The 12,407-nt window shown below is 43.1% G+C and overlaps 2 long non-coding RNA genes across 2 annotated transcripts in view; both read right to left on the reverse strand.

The window, feature by feature from the left end:
- Positions 1 to 351: 351 nt before the first annotated feature.
- LOC115029746 (uncharacterized) lies at positions 352 to 5,827 on the reverse strand. The gene is made up of 4 exons (XR_003835305.2): positions 5,535 to 5,827; positions 3,087 to 3,347; positions 2,903 to 2,983; positions 352 to 2,077 (listed from the first exon to the last, which is right to left on the reverse strand). It is a non-coding gene; the product is annotated as an uncharacterized LOC115029746 (long non-coding RNA).
- Positions 5,828 to 10,122: 4,295 nt separating this feature from the next.
- Positions 10,123 to 12,407, reverse strand: part of LOC147000503 (uncharacterized) — a 7,809-nt gene continuing 5,524 nt past the window's right edge. Inside the window, exon 3 of the long non-coding RNA XR_015045986.1 lies at positions 10,123 to 11,636. This is a non-coding gene — a long non-coding RNA (uncharacterized LOC147000503). The remainder of the gene's footprint in view (positions 11,637 to 12,407) is intronic.

The raw sequence follows: 12,407 nt of genomic DNA on the forward strand, positions 1-12,407 counted from the left end.
TAATTGTTGGCAATAGGATTAGAAAATTTACTGTTGAATCTACAGATAATATTAAGTTGGTGGAGTGCTTACTTAGATCCAAAAAACCCTGAGTTCTATCCCCAGCACCAAATAAACCAGACATGGTGAGGTATGCCCAGCACTCAGGACACAGAGGTAAGAAATTAGTTCAAGATCATCTTCAGCTTCCTAGAAAGTGCTAGCCCAGCCTGATCTGCGTAAGAAACTCTCTCAAATGAAGGAAGAAAGAAAAGGAGAAGAAGAGAAGAGTGGGATGGAGGGAAGGAGAAGAGAAGAAAAGGGAAAAGAGAAACTTCATAAATTTCTAAGAAATTCCCTTTCTCCCTTCCTCCTCATCCCTCCCTTCCTCCAGCCACACCCCTCTCCCAGCTGCATGAAACTTCTTGGCATTTCCAACATCTCTCCAAAATTCATGAGAATGTCACCTGTTTGCATACTGGGTCATTGAAAATATAATTATTTAAGTTATTCATATCAGACCAGGGTAGAGCTATAATCCAGTATGACTGGAATCTTTGTGTAAAGGGAAATCTGGACACACAGACACACACACAGAGAGGGGGGGGACAGCACATACTGAAAAAGGCAGAGAGATAGGAAACATTGTGAAAGACTGTCAACAAATCAGTAGCAGCTGAGTTACGGGGTTATGGACTTGGAACAGATCTTCTCTCACAGTCCTGCTAAATCCTTGATCTTGAATTTATAGCTTACAGAACTGTGCAGTAGCAATATTCTGTTGTCTCATCAGTCTTCGTTACCATGGAAGCTGTAACAAATGAATATGCTTGGCTCACAAATTCGTCACAGCTCAGCCTGTCTTCTAGTCACTTTCTCAGCTTTACTGGCAATTATGACCAACCCTACAGACAGGATGAGCTCATCTAAGAGTCCTTAACTTTATTCTGTCTACAAATTGGACCACTGTCCTCAAATTCTGGGCACTGAAACTTACAGCTAGCTTGGGGAGCCCATCAGCTGGCTTATTACATATGGATCTCATTGTGCAATCTCTGATGTAATCGTTGTTCCAAGAGAAAAGAGAGAGAAACTAAGGCTAAGGGACTGAAGGAGCTGAAGGAATTTGCAGCCCCATAGGAGGAACAATATGAACTAACCAGTACCCCCCAGAGCTTCCAGGAACTAAACTACCAATCAAAGAGTACACATAGAGCGAGTGACACATGGCTCCAGCAGCATATGTAGTGGAGAAGAGGCCATAGGTCCTGTGAAGGCTCAATGCCCCAATGTAGGGGAATGCCAGGACAGGGAAGCGGGAGTGGGTGGTCTGGTGAGCAGGGGAAGGGGGGTTGGGATATGGGGTTTTCAGAGGGGAAACCAGGAAAGGGGATAACATTTGAAGTATAAAATAAAGAAAATATCTAATAATAATAGAAAAGAATGTCACTTATGCGAATTCAGTATTGGAGGAGGTATTCTAGTTTTATCCTCACCACCCAAATAGTCCCCATTTCTGTTCTCATGTCATTTATTCCATTACCCTATTTCTTTTCTCTCCCTTTCCTGAGCAACCTTTTCCTAGCTCCAAGAACTGGACTTCTGAATCTCACTGAATATAATAGAGTCTTGGTTTCCTTTTGTGTAAAACGGGCATTAAATGTTTACCTCACAGGGTTTTCTGGAAGACACTAAACGAGAAATCATATATAAATTGATAGATTGGATTGTGCTGTCTTATGTCAGGACACATTTTCCCTAGTCATGTGATCTCAAAATTTTATAGCACATAAAATGTTCTAAAGTTCCAAGATCACAGCCCCTTTGTTAGGGACTCAAGAAAGCTGGAATGGTGGTCACAGCCAGGAAGAAAGAGAGAGGAATGAAGACTACTTCACTTGCTGTCCAGGCTCTGCAGGACCACTTGAACCTTGAGAAATCCTGGCCATGTTGGAGCAGTCTGTAAGGTTGAAGCACTTGGGGCTAACCACTTTGGAGCCATCTAGGATGCAGATATTCAGGCTTGTTAGAAATCCCATCAGAAGCACCTAGGACTTACTAGCTTGGAGCAGCTTGCAGTCTGTAGTTGATTGAAAATCTGCTGAAATAGATATAGATTAGGGACAAAAGGTTAAGTTGACATTTGAGTATCAGAAAAATATCAACAATTAGCAAGGGGAAAAGGGGAGTCAAGCACATTTGTTCCTGGAATACACAAGGACACATAATGAAAATAAAAAGTGAATATTTAACAAGATTTTGAATTGTATATGCCCTTCCCTATGGCAAATGGAAGTGGGGGTTGTGAGCCATTTAGAGAAAGAGAAAATGACTTTTATGGGACATGAATAGTCCAATAGTAGACAGTGCTGAGGAAGAATATTTCTATGATCTTCCTGTGAGGCTTGTCCCTCAATCTCTTCTATGATGACAGTTTAAATTTTGGGGGGTGGCATGGAGTTGATGAAATAACCAAGTGAGGTTGTGGGCAACTCTGTTCCTTTCTTGTAGAGCCTGGCAGACAAGGAAAGCTGGAATAAAAGGCCTTTGCCTACCCTTGCTGCTGTTCAGACACTGTTGATATGGAAAGTGATACTTTTGTGTGACATGTTAAGCCTCAGCACTAGCCAAAAAAACAAAAAAACAAAAAAAACCATGGCAACACGATTTCCTTTTCTCTCTCACGCTGGGATGTCATCACAGTGGCTTTGACCACTTCCCTATATGTAACTAAAGCATTTGACACAAAGGAGGTCTCTAGGCCTCTGACCTAGAATCTTCCATTTGTCCCATCCCATGCAGCCCTTAATGAGTCAATTTTCTACGTTGCAGACTTTTTGGCTAGTTCCCCCAAAACATTAACATTCCAAACTTCCCACTGAGAAATCTCCTCTAGTAGCCCTGGGAAGAGTAATCTCCTTACCCCACAATCTAAAAATGAGAATGATCAGTCCAGGAACTGAGGCTGCCCACATACATCAACATAGTGACTGGATCTCATGGTCTAAAATAGATAAAAATGAGTGTCAAGACTGGCCCAAGACAACCAGTCTTGGAATCGACAGTGACTTGGAACACAAGCTTCTTCCAGTTTCTACCAGGCTGACCTTTCAGAGCTGATATTCTCAAAGAAGACAGTCTTGTCTCTACTCCCATCCCATCACATCCATCAGCTACCCAGTGACTGCTGGTTCAGTTGTGATGCTATAGTTTAAATCTAAAATGTCTTCCCTTGTCTTCTAGCTGGTGCTGCTATTTTGGAAAGTTGCCAGCCTGTTTTCAGCCTTTAGGAGATTAGGAATTGTGATGGTGTTGATTGCCAACTTCACAGGATATGTTTTACTTAGGAGATAAACTTCCAAGCACTCCTGCAAGAGATTATTTAGATTAGCAGTTATCTTGGTTAGGTCAGTTGAAGTAGGAAGTTAGGTTATCTTGCATGGCACCATTCTGTGGGCTGTGGTCCCAGATGAGAAACTGAACTGAACATCAGAATTCATCTCCCTTTGCCTCCTAACTATAAGTGCAATACAATTGACACCTCAAGCTCCTGCTACCATAACATCCCATCTATGACGGACTGTACTTTGGAACTATGATCAAGATAACATTTCTTCCTCCATTAAATTGTGTTTTCCCAGAATATTCCATCAACCTAAAATAGCTAACATAGGCCTAGTGGGTGTGGATAGGTTACTAGAGCAAACAGTTGGAGATTTTATACAGGCCCTGCTCCATTTTAGATGTCCTTCCCTCTTTTCCAAACACTTTACCCCTGAGCTGTTATGAACTTAACTGCTCTGACATGTCTTCCCCACTGTGATGGACTGAAGCCTTTGAAGACCTTGAGCAAAAGTAAGTCTTCCCTTGAGTTATTTCTGTCTGACATTGTGGTCACAGCAAGGTAAAAGCAATTTCCACAAATGGATGTCGCCACTTCATGTCTTCTGTTCTGGGAAGGTTCTTCCTTAAGGGTTATGCTGTGAAATATGACTTGAAATAATCTCATTTTATAGGTAAAGAAAGAGGTGTTTGGGGGAATGAGCCTTTCAAGTAGCATGCAAGCAATTATGATATAATCAGGGTTTGTGTCTAAAACCCATAGTATGAAACCTAAGGAACACACTGGCAATAGGTCTAATTTCATTTCTGCTGATGTGACAAACACCATGACCAAAAGCTACTTTGAGGGAGAAAGAGTGTATTTGACTTAAAAATCCAGGTCATAGGCAAACCCTGTGGGAATTCATGGCAAGAACTTGAAGGCAAGAGTCCTAGCAATTCCACACAGCACTACCTACAACTGAAAAACTCACTTAACAACTAAAGAAGTATGGCAAGAACTATCGAGGATTCTACTTGCTGGCAGGTTCACACGCAGCTAGCTTTCATATGTAGACCACAATCACATGCCTAGGGAATGGTGCCTCCTACAGTGGGATCACTGGGCCAACATGGTGAAAAGAGAGAAATAACTACTGCAAATTGTCTTCTGACTTCCAACTGTGTGTTGTGGCATGTATATACAAATCCTTTACATACAAAAATTTTAAAACAAACAGTAAAAATATTTTTAAAAAAAAAATGTGCCAGGGTTTCCATACTTTCTAGTATAAAGACCTTCCTCCTTTAAGCCTGAAGTATAAACCCTAGTTTTCCTCCCACAAACATGAAGGTTCAAGCTCTAGTCCTGTTTCCATGGATTCAAAGCTTCAGAACACAGCCCTCTTGTCTCAGACCTAGGGGTCCAGATCCCTACCCTTCCCCCTCAGATCCAGGAGTCTAGAACCCATGCTCTACCCTCAGACCCAAGAATCTAGGTTCCATCTACGCCCTCTCAGACTCAAGTATCCTCCAGCCTCTCAGGCTCCAGCCTCCTCCCTCATATTTAGATCCAGACCCAGCCCTCCCTCTTTCAGATTCAAATATCCAGGTCCCAGCCTTCTTCCTCAGATCATGAATCCAGGTCCTATCCCCTCTTCTCTCACCGCATGTCCCAGCCTCCTACCATAAAAAGAGACCTAATTCAGAACACATATTTGGTCACCTGGCTCAACTAGCCCACATCCTTGCTGCATCTTTCTGGCTGGGGTATTACATTTCTTGGGCCTCAGTTCTTTGCTTGTTTAAGCAGGGACAGAGAACTATGAAAACATTTACTGGCTTCTTTCTTACCTCTTGTTTTTTCTTTTTTCCTCCAGTGAAAAGGATAGAAGTGGTAGAACCCCCTGGAGAGTATCTAAGCACTGGGGTGTCTGTGTGGGATTGCTACCTTCTAGAGACATGAAGCAAACTACTTCCATTGGGTGGTTTCCCAGTAGAAAAGGAATCTTAAAGGTCTAGGTATTTCCTGGAATTTGCTGTGTGTGGGAGGAATAGCTCAGTGAAGACCCATTGGCAGCATTAGGATCCAAGCCCTCCCAGTTCCTGGAAGTCAGGAGCAGAGGAGAAGAATGCTTGTGTGTCTGGGATCTGTGCCCATCCTAGGGACTCCTTGCCTCAAGTCCCACCTCTCCCAGCCCCGACATTCACTCCCACTGTTGGGAGTTCCTTACCATATCTTGCCCAACTGAGTGGCTGTCAGCCACAAAGCTGTAGGGTGTGGGCCTTCCAGCTGCTGGGCCCTCTTCCTCCTCTCATCTCCTCCTTTCACCCAGTTTCCTTCTTTCCTTTTGCTGTTTGCTGTGATCTCTCCTCCCCCATTCTTTTCTCTTCCTTTTCTTCTGCCTCCCTGGGAAATTCCAGGGTGTGAGATAGCAGAGGGAAACAGTGGAGAGTTTCGAGGTGGGAAGAAGAAAGAGAGAGACAGACAGACAGAGACAGAGAAAGAGGGAGAAAGATGTATGAAAATAAAGATAGAGATAGAGCAATAGTCGAATACTCAGAAAATAAAGTCAAGAAAAGCAAACAGGGTGACCCATGACCCAGACATACATCTTTTATTTCCTTAATCTAGAACTGCCAAGGATTGCAAACTGGAGAGTAAACTGGGCCATAGGGTGAGTTAAACCCTGTCTGGGCTGCAAAGTGTCACATAGGAAGGGGTATGTAAACAGAAAAACAAAAACTAAAAAAAAAAAAAAAAAAAAAATTCAAAATAAAAACAAAAACAAAAAACAAAGAAGAATGAAAAAGAGGATAAAAGGAAGAACCAAAGGAAAGAACAGAGAGAGAGAAGGAGGGAGGGAAGGAGGGAGGGAGGGAGGGAGGGAAGGAGGGAGGGAGAGAGGGAGGGTAGAGATATGTATAGAATGGATAAGGACACCTGCCTATGGAGAACTTACATTCTAACAAGAGAGGCCCTTATACCAATGAAAAATATGCTAAGCAATTGAGTCTATAGATTATAGAGAAAGCTGATCAGTGCTGTGGGGGAAAGAAAAATAGGGAATTTGGGAGTAAGAACTACAGGACAGAAGCAGTCCCCATATCTAATAGGGAGTCCGGGAAAGCCATCTTCCCTCCTGTATCAGACACACAGACTTTACTGTGACCCAATACTTAAGAAAAGCAACTTGAGGAAGGAGAGGTTAATTTTGGTCATGGTTCACGGTATATGGTCCATAATGGTTAGGAAAGTATGATAGACTCAGTAACTGAACCCATTACTGCAGGAGCTCTTTAGATAGCTTATTCACATTTGGTGGATCAGGATAGAGTGGGAGGATAAGAGAGACTTGGCTTATAACACTCAAAGCCCTTCATCTACCCAGTGGCCGGGGTCTGACAGCTAAACAGAGAGCCCAAAAAATTTTAATTCTGAGTAGAAGTTCAATATGAGGTGTCCTAGCTTCTTTCTATGATATAAAAAAAATGCTGAGAAAGAGACAGACAGACAGAGAAAGAGGCAGAGAGAGACACAGAGAGAGAGAGATTTGGCTTACAATTTCAAATCACAATCTTATCTTTAATGGAATTCAGTGCAGGAACTCATGTAGGAGCTTAAAGAAGAAACCATGAAAGACTGCCGCTAGACTGGATCACTTGTAGGCTCATGGTTAGTTAGAAGTACTCTCATCCCAGGTCCACTTGCCTTTGGATACCACCCACAGTGGGGTGGGCTCTCCTACATCAATCATTTGTCAAGATGTTCTCTGTCAATCATGGCCTCAAGCCAATCTGATCTAGAGGCTCTCCTCTCAAGTAACTCTAGACTGTATATAGTTGACACTTTAAGCTAACTATGACAAAAGGTAACTAGGGAAAAGTATACAAAGTAGGTACCCATTTGGTAGGCATGTCTTCCTGTGGTTAGAACTTCCTTGCAATTAAACATTCTTGAAGCAGTTAGGTTGTTCTCCTCATATTAGAAACTAAGACAAGGGGAGGGGGAAGAAGGGGGATGAGATCGGGGGATTGTGGAGGGGTAACCAGGAGGGAAGAGGGTTACCATTTGAAATGTAAATGAATAAAATGATTAATTAAAAAATAAATAAATAAATAAAATAAAATAAAAAGAAACTAAGACACCTGGGAATTCTCTAATACCTGTGCAGGAAACAAGGGTTTACACACTCAAATTACACACATACACACACACACACACACATATGTATATGTGTGTGTGTATATATATATATATATCGAATTGTGGTATTTATTGTCCTTTTGTGGACTTTTCTAGATGATCATGGGAAGAAATACCAAATCTTTTGACTGAATCCTTTTCTTCAAGAAGACAAGAACTAAGAAACCATACACACATACACACAGAGACACACACACACATAGAGTTCCTCAAACTTTAAAACAGTGCCACCAGCTGGTTACCAAGTGTTCAAACACATGATCTGTGAATGATACCCTCCACCTATCCTATGTCTCTAATTCTGCATTTCTTCAAAGTATTTACTTTCTAAGTCAGAACACTCAGTAGAGTAACCACATGACTGGATTCAAGCAATTAATAGAACACATACTTTAAGTTACTTTTTAGTGGCCTCCTTGGTTCTCCAGGAAAGAAGTTCAAAAATAAAAACTGGGTCTGCAGTTGTTAGTAGCTAGAGTGCTGGCTAACCATACACAAAACTCTGGATTCCTTTTCAGCACTCCACAAGCCAGTCACAATACCTATCATAAACCAACAATACTAGTACTTGAGAAGTTTAGGCACCAGAACCTCAAGTTCAAGGTCATCTTCAGCTATATTGAGAGTTAGAGCTCAATCTGAGCCTCAAAATGTTAGGTTTCAACTCAAAACAGATTGCTGAGGTGCCTACTTAAGATATTAATGCAAACTTGGTCACCAGATTCTCCCTGCATATCTCCCTTCCCTGACACCACCACCACCATAAACTTCTCTAGCCCTCAAGCTGGGCTGCCTTTCTCCCAGCTTCCCTTCCCAAATAACTGAACTATTTTTGTTACCTGGTCTTTTCCTCAACTCTCTTTTGGTCCTCCTAGCTGCTGTACCTTGTTCCTCTGCTCCCGTCTCCTTACCTCTGCCTGATCTCCTCACATGGCTCAGAGTCATGTCCTCTCTGGACTCTCCCAGATGTTCTTTCCTCTGACAATGTCTCCATTTTATCCACAATAAATGTATTGATGATGATAGATAGATAGATAGATAGATAGATAGATAGATAGATAGATAGATAGACAGATAGACAGATAGATAGATAAATGATAATTTAAAAAAAAAAGAAGAGGCCATGAATTTGAGAGGGACTATGGGAACATTAGAGGAAGGCCAGAATGATGGTTTTATTTTATAGTTAAAAAATTATTTTAATTTATGGATTGTTGAACTAAAGAGATGACTCAGTGGTTAAGAACACTAAATGCACCAGGCACTCGGGAGGCAGAAGCAGGTGGATTTCTGAGTTCAAGGCCAGCCTGGTCTACAGAGTGAGTTCCAGGACACCCAGGGCTACACAGAGAAATCCTGACTCAAAAAAAAAAAAAAAAAGAAAAGAAAAAGAAGAAGAAGAAGAAGAACACTAAATGATGTTGCAGAGGATTTGGATTTGATACATACAGACAAGAAAACACCTATGGATATACAAAATAATAAAATAGAAATAAGCTTTTAAAATTACTAATTGTTTCTTCCTGGGATTTTTTCTTTTGGTGGTGTTTTTGTTTTGTTTTGGGCCTTGGTTGATGCTGTTAACTGCAACCTCAATGTTTGGTTTCAGAACCCAGACATGGGACTGAGGTGCAGATTGTAGATGCCAAAACAGATCTGGCCTCCAGGTTCTCCCAGCATCTCTCAGTCCCTGCCTGGCATACTGTGCCCCCAATCCTGAACTTTCCAGTCCAGGGGCTGTGCTGCCCTACCCCTAGTGGCTCTTCCCTATATAACCCAGATATTCTCTCTCTCTCTCTCTCTCTCTCTCTCTCTCTCTCTCTCTCTCTCTCTCTCTCTCTCTCCCTCCCTCCCTCCCTCCCTCTCTCTCTCCTTCTCCTCCTCCTCTTCCTTTTCATTTCTCTGCACTCTCCCTTTCCTTCTTTCTCTTTCCTCCCCATCCCCACAGGGACTTCCCTGGCCTTGGTCTTTGGAGCCAGTGAACTCTCCCACCCAATTCAGCTTTCCAACAAACCTGCCTTTAATATAATTTAATCTGGCTTGAACTGAATCAGATTTACTGGACCTGGAGTCACAAGCAATTGTGAACCACCACGGGAGTGCTGGAAACTAAACTTCAGTCCTCTGGATTCTCTTTATGTTCATGTACAAGTGTACAAGTGTCTACAGAGGCCAGACGAAGGCATCAGATAACCTTGTGCTAGCCTTACAAGTAAACCATATGACATGACTCCTGGAGTCCCAACTCAGGTCTTCTGCAAGGGCATCAGGTAATTTTAATTATTGATGTATCTGTCCTCTAAAATCATTTATAAAGAAATATTGCCTTACAGATCTTGTTACTGACTTCACTTCCCAACTCCTTAGTGCTTCCACAGTGTTGTGCTTTATAAAAAGACAAAGAGAGAAAGAATGTGTTTGGTGAAGATATGGCCAGGTGTGGGAGAAGGGAGTGCCTCCTCAGGCCCCATGATGACGCATCCCTTCCCTTTAAGGGACCAGCCACACAAAGGTATAGTATAGAATAGAGTTTATTCAGGGCATGGGGAGGGGAGTTGAGATGGTAGTAGAGACAGAGAAAGGGAGAGAGAGAGAGAGAGAGAGAGAGAGAGAGAGAGAGAGAACAGCATTAGAGGAGTAGAGGCTGGCCATGAGCACCTGGATAGGGGGAAGGGGTAAGAGGACAGAGCAAGAACAAGAAGGCAAGAGAGAGGGGACTGGGCAAGCAGCCCTCTTTTTAGTGAGTCAGGAACACCTGGCTTTTGCCAGGGAACTGTGGGTCAGAGCTTAGACAAAATGATAACACACAGCACCACTCAGTGTGTGTGTGTTGTAAACTAGCCATAAGTCTTGCCTTGGACACCTTTCTCCTTCATTTTCCACTCCCCTAACTCCACATCAGTCAGGAGCGCCTCCTCCAGGAAGCTTTTCCTACCTTTCAGTTCCATCAGTGCCCAATCCTCTATTTACACAGCTGCCTCCTCTACTAGTTTGGCATCTCCTCAGAGGCAGGGCCCCCTGCTGAGTCATTTCTGTGTGCCTGGCATCACTTAGTCCAGGGTCCCACCCATCATCTGCTGAAGAGATGTCCTTATAATGAATACATGTTTTTCCTCTGCTTCTTCTCCATTTTTAGCAATCACCCTTACCCTTCTCTTTTGGTGAAGTTAAATGATGACAACCCTACTTGGAAGACATCGTAGATTGAGGACAGAGAGCAGTTATAAGCCCCAATTGGAGGGGAGGGATCTGTAAAAGAGCTCAGCTTCATCTGTCCTTGTCTTCTTGTCTTTGCTACATTTAATCCTGGTCATCTGTGCTTGCAAGAAAAATTGAACCCCTGCTCCTGAGGGAGGAGGATTAGGCCTGTATTCATTTTTTGAGAGAGGAGGGCAGATGTCTAGACTCAGACTCCTGAGTTGAAGTGGGAGGACTGAATACTGGACGATCAGGTCTAAGGGAGAAGGGCTGGGGTCTGAAATTCTTGGTTTGAGGGAGGAGAGCTAGGGACTGTGCCCCTGGGTCAAACAGAGGAGTACTAAGACCTGGTCACTTGGGTCTGAAGGAGCCTGTGCACTTTGTGCCCTGGCAGAGAAAACTCTCAGGGTTTGAAATCCTAGTTTGTCTCTCATGTACTCTGGTTTTAGAAACATCTGGTTTTATACAGCTGCTCCACCCAGTCAGGGTGGTGTTGAAGCTAGGCAATCAAATGCTCAGCTCCTGGGTGGAGCCTGGGCTATCCCCTCCTAGCCATGGGAACTCCCTTTATCCCCAGATCTGGGCTTGCTTCCATCAGAGGATCCATCACCCTGACACAGACAGACACTAGGCAACACAGGTTCCCGGCAATAGCATCAGACACAGCCTGTCCTGCCCTGATATTGGGTAGTACCTAGTTTTCAACCATCAAAAACCTTCTCCCTAGTGCCCAAGGTCAAGCAAAGGCCCAACATAGCACTGCAGCTATACCCTGTATAACAAGATTCTCACACATGCCTGGCTCTGTCCACTAGAGTGCTGAATGATTGCAAGAGATGAAGCAGCCAGAGGAAAGAAAAACAGAGTCATAAAAGTCAGATGGGGAGAACCGAGTGAGAGTCTTATAAAAAGGCAGGCAAGCAGGTGAAAGCTAGAGACACCGAGGGATAGAAGAGTAGATAGATATACAGATTGCAGATTAGTAGAAGATGGGGATAATAGACATGAGATAGGGAGAGGAGAAGGAAGAGTGAAAGAAATGGGAATACAGATAGGTAGAGAAATAAATATAGTCAAGGAATCAAGTAAAAAATGAGAAAGTAAGAGAGAGTGAGGCAGACAGAGAGGGTGAGGGAGGGAGGGAGGGAGAGAGAGAGAGAGAGAGAGAGAGAGAGAGAGAGAGAGAGAGAGAGAGAGAGAGAGAATAAACTTTATCAGAATCACTCACACAAGAGAATGCAGGAACAAATATCTGCCACAGACAGGACACAACCCATCATTGTATACTAAGAGAAACTCTGAAAAACATAGTCTTGAAGCTAAAAAGAAAAAATGTATATATATATATATCCTTATAAGAAACCATGTACAAGAGTGATAAGGATCACTAGTCTTCTGGCCTCAAGGAGCTAGGGTACACTCCATGAGAGCTTCTTTTCTTCCCCAGCTGTGTTCTGATCTAGTCTCCATCAGAGCAATGAACTCAGATCACTCCATGGAGTCACTGCCATCCCCCAGAAGACAGATTCCAATAGCCCATCCCTTAGCCCCAGACAGACTGTAACATGAGCATATGTGTACATATGTACCCCTACACAGACACACACACACACACACAGAAACATCAGCCCAGCAAAGAGCATACAATTCTGGCTGTAGCTCCAGTCTGCTGTGAAACACATGCCAGCAACACAGGCACACC

The sequence above is a fragment of the Mus caroli genome, unplaced genomic scaffold (genome assembly GCF_978045245.1).
Source record: "Mus caroli unplaced genomic scaffold, Mus_caroli_1 scaffold_18, whole genome shotgun sequence".
NCBI classification, from domain to species: domain Eukaryota; kingdom Metazoa; phylum Chordata; class Mammalia; order Rodentia; family Muridae; genus Mus; species Mus caroli.